The 4,447-nt window shown below is 39.8% G+C and overlaps 1 long non-coding RNA gene across 1 annotated transcript; it reads right to left on the reverse strand.

Annotated features, from left to right (window-relative positions):
• Positions 1 to 314: 314 nt before the first annotated feature.
• LOC128915112 (uncharacterized) lies at positions 315 to 3,713 on the reverse strand. The gene is made up of 3 exons (XR_008468530.1): positions 3,479 to 3,713; positions 2,696 to 2,917; positions 315 to 410 (listed from the first exon to the last, which is right to left on the reverse strand). It is a non-coding gene; the product is annotated as an uncharacterized LOC128915112 (long non-coding RNA).
• Between the last annotated feature and the right edge of the window lie 734 nt (positions 3,714 to 4,447).

Raw genomic sequence — 4,447 nt, forward strand, 5'->3', positions numbered from 1 at the left:
ACCACATAATCATTCTCACAAACAAGACAGTTTACATTCACCCTCTCGATATGGATCTAAGCTACAAATCAAGTAACTCTTCTTTTGAGACATCATCTCTGTAGAAAAAAATGTGACCTCAAGTTCTTCCGCCAGAATGAAACCCATTTGAGAAATAAATTTTTCAAGTTTATGCAAGGCTGCAATCCCACCAGCACAACCTCTCAGAGAAATCAATTTATGACTCCCTATGTCCTACTGCTTGTTTTACTTTGTAGTCTTAGAGAAAAATGCTTATGTTAGAAATATCTTTTTAAAAAATTACTTACTTTTCTGACAGCCATCAGCATCTCTTTATACTCTTCTGGTCCATGTTGCTTATCTCAAACTGTTCCTCAATGATACTCGCTTCAGAGGAGATGATCCGACAGCTAAAAGAAAAATGCACAGTGCTTACAGTTTATACCCACAGGACTGGAAATTTGGCATGTTTGGAGGCTTTAGCGTTATTATTATTATTATTACAAATATATTTTGGAATTTGTATTTTTGGCATAACTGGAAGATTCATTGTAAGGAATGTAGCTCTTTTAAAATGTGTTAAATCAGCTTGGATTATTTCAAAGTCAAGCACTTCAGCAATGACTGTAACTATGATTCTTTTTTGATTTGATGTGGTAAAAAGAAAGTTAACAAACACAATCTGGAGTATCACTTAGCAGCACTTTTAAAAATACCACCATTATTATCCTAGGATGCACCTATCTGAAACACTGGCACTGGTACAACCTGTCTTGGATCAAGACGGTTTTGTTAGTTAGAATGCCTTTTTTCTTTAATGCTTCTTTAATTTGGTTTAGAAACACCCTCTTCCTCAGCCTGATTGAGAGACTACCCCCCGTCCATCTGATGCTCTCAGCTGAGCTCACAGAATTGCTCTCTGTGCAAAAGTGGCTGTCAAAGGAATGCAGACAGACTCACTAACACACCGGGAAACAGAAGTCAGCGTTGCTTCATTAACATGCCTTAGGAAGCTATGGTGATAGAACAGTTGCCACAGATACTATATACGGTACAAATTATAATCATTTTACTGCCAACACGTGGTCAAGTTTAAGATGGGAATCCTATAAAGCTTCCAGTTACACCTCCTTGTGCTTTTCTGAGCTCAGTTCCAATCTCAGCTCAGGGTTGGGTTTGGTTTTTTTTCAAACTTTAATAAATGTATTCTCTGATTCATAGCAATATTTCAAAAATTGAAAAAAGGGCTCCTGAAATTTTAACCCTTCACAAAGTGACAAAGGCTCCCAGAACCTCATCTAAGCTATGCTGTAATTAGCTAGACTTTCTACTGACTTATTCAGCTTTGGAATAAAAACAATCCAAAACCAAACAAGGGGGCCATGAAACAGCAAAGCATTGGGGCATATATTTTACTTTAAGAATACACTAAATCTCCATTGGCATCACTTGGAATTCTACTAAATAGAGAGGAATTACACGTGTTCTTACATATTTTGCAGAACGTACTTGCCCCCCACGCAAGTTGCTAATGGGTACAAGGTAAGGCCTCATCTCTGAAATTCCCTGAGAAGGCAAAAGTACAAGCTTTTTTTTTTTTCAGTTTTGTTTGGTTGTTTGTTTTAATAAATAAGCTACAAGAATACCAGGCCACGCCACCAAACAAGTATCACTATAGGAGCTCACCCCAGCTGTACAAGCATTGAGATTATCCTAACTCATCTTCACATTTTCCTCGTGAACTTTAAAAGTTTAACGAGGAAATAAGAAGCCTGGCAGCTTAGAGAGCAGTTTTATCTGCGCATGTGAGTAAAGTCCTCCTTTCCTTTGCAGACCTGACACTCCAGTCCCATTGACAGCTAGCCGGAGGTTGCAAAGTACCTTTTACGTTCCTTTGCTGCTCTTCTCCACTGGTACTGGCCGGGCAGAAAGAAACAGATCCCTACCACTGAGCTAGTATTGGGTAGTTCATCCATAAAACATTTCCAACGCACTAGTACCCTGCGTGGCACTTTTCACTAGCTTTTTTCAAAGCGGTTTGCAGAGTGGGTGTTGATCAGCATTGCAACCATTTCACAGGTGAAGGGACTGAGGAGGCAAGCCCGGGGTGAGCCTGGCGCTCCGCTGACTGTCCCACGCTCCTCCAGTGCTGTGCAATGCTGCCTCTCGGTGGAGCACAGCTAAATGCTCTGCAAGCCTCTCAACTCTTCCCTCCAGCCTGAACCTCTAGACCTGAACAGAGGCAAATCTAGTCTCAGTTGTCTTTAGTTATTAAGGTGCTTTATCTGTCCACTTCCTTACAATTTGTGTCTGCCTGCTGCATGAGGAAAGGACTGATGTCACACCTTCTAAGGTAGCATTAAAGATAGAATGCCCAAGGCGTGTGTTTTAAAACTGGTAGTTAAATTGGACAGCCAGGAGCGCTGAATTTGAATGTTTCATAATCTAAGTTGAATATCCACAGAAAGAACAATTGTTTAATTTTAGTAATGAGCTAATTAAACTAATTCAATGATGAACTAATTCAACCCCTTCCAAAACAATTCACGAACTCTTACTCGTTATCAATTTACAGTGCTTGGGGACCTTCATTAATTATCGCTATTCCTAGTTGCTATATGTATTTATGTTATGGGTGCTGTATAAAGATGGACATGGAAAAAACATATAGCTGTGCCTTTTTGTTCATACTCACAAACGGCAACGGGAAAAACTCCAGAAGCATTCTCGATGTTTTGTAGTTGTCAAGACATTTCATTTTCTCTCATTCCCAAGCTTCAGAAGCTTCCTCTTTGTGATTGCAAACAGATGATGGTAGAGCATGCAATTAGACTAATACAAGTAAATTCCAATCAGCAGTAGCCTGCAGCGGCTTCTCAGTGTTCACATCAAATGGAGGCCAACTCTTAGCATGAAGCTGTCAGCAGGAAAAGATAAATTAAAATTGATCATTAGAAGCAAACTTCTGTGACCTTCTTCATTGCACCCAGGAGTATCTATAACATCTGTCATTTATTATATATCATGGTTGGGATTTTCAACCATCCACTGAGCTCGGGCACTCAAAATCCAATATGCACCTTTAGTGCAAAGCCTCATGAGTTTTGACCATTTGGGAGAACAGCATTCTACAAAAGGGGGAAGTGCCTGCACCTCTCTGCATGTACCAAGAAACATTATTAAGAACATACAATTTAGGAGTGTATTTGAAAATGACACCTTTAAAATTTGAACTTTTGGCACAACTAAAGTAGATTCTGCAGATTTACTTCATCCTTGCCAACCTTTACAATCTTTCTTTGCAAAACAGACATGGCAGATTCTCAAATATTTTAGTTTTTCCAAAAATTACCCCAGTAAAACCAGTGGTTATTGATAACAGCCATTCATTATGCTCAACGGGCATAAGATATGACAGCGCTAGCTTTCGTAATAGTGTAGGAACTGCTAAGTAACGTGCTGTAAGTTTCAGAGTTACCTATCTTGATCTTATCTCAGGGATCACAGTTCAAACACAAGATCTTCCAGGCTTCTGGAGGTTTTCTTAAGATGAAGACTGTCTTCAGAAGCACCCCACAGATTTCCCAGGATACGAGAAGACCGATATCCCCCACAGTGGGGGGCCAGCAGAGGTGCACGGCATCCCAGATGCCCCAGAAGGGGTGTCGAGCCTCCTGGTAGTCCAAGGGAAGGCAGGCTTGTCGACTGATGGCATCAAGAGCTGGGGGGAAAAGGCATGTAATAAGGTCAGGTCCACCGGAGTTTATTGGGTAAAGGGCAGAGCTCTGCAAACATGACCGCATCGGTCTGGCTAAAAACACTTACATAAGAAATAAAAATGGCTCTAAGCATGGAAAAGTTGGCAATCTTTATTCTAAAGTTACTGGGCAACCCTGGTGTATATGTGCAAGTTCAAAACCAGGCTTTTTAGAGCAGTATGAGTCTTCACTGTTCTTGATCTCTTTTTATAGGCAATAAAATGCATCTCCCACATTTCCAAACGCTTCTTTCTGCCTTTAAAATTCACTCGGTCATCAGAAACAGTTCTGAACATCTTCTCTATTAACAACTATATTCCCCCAAGTGCTTCAAGTCAAAGCAGCACGATTGATTAAAAAGCAAGGCATCCTCATTTCAATTACTTCCATTTTTCTATTTTTCTCTGAAAAGCAAGTCCAGGTCATTAGCACAGTTGAGCGTTAGACAAAAAGTTTCCAAAAACAGCTAACATAATGCAATGAAAGTCATTTTGTAACACAGAAAAATACAAGTACAGTTATACAAGTGTTCTTGTTCCAAGAACAATTGTAAGTGGGTTTTGTTTTGATTTTGAAAAATCTCCAATATCTCAGGGTAGTTGCAGTAGACCACACACTGGAAAAATTATGTGGTTTTTCTGGTCACTGTATAATAAGAAAGGATTTTTCTCTCTGAGACAGAAAAGGCC

This window comes from Rissa tridactyla, chromosome 9 (genome assembly GCF_028500815.1).
Source record: "Rissa tridactyla isolate bRisTri1 chromosome 9, bRisTri1.patW.cur.20221130, whole genome shotgun sequence".
NCBI lineage: Eukaryota > Metazoa > Chordata > Aves > Charadriiformes > Laridae > Rissa > Rissa tridactyla.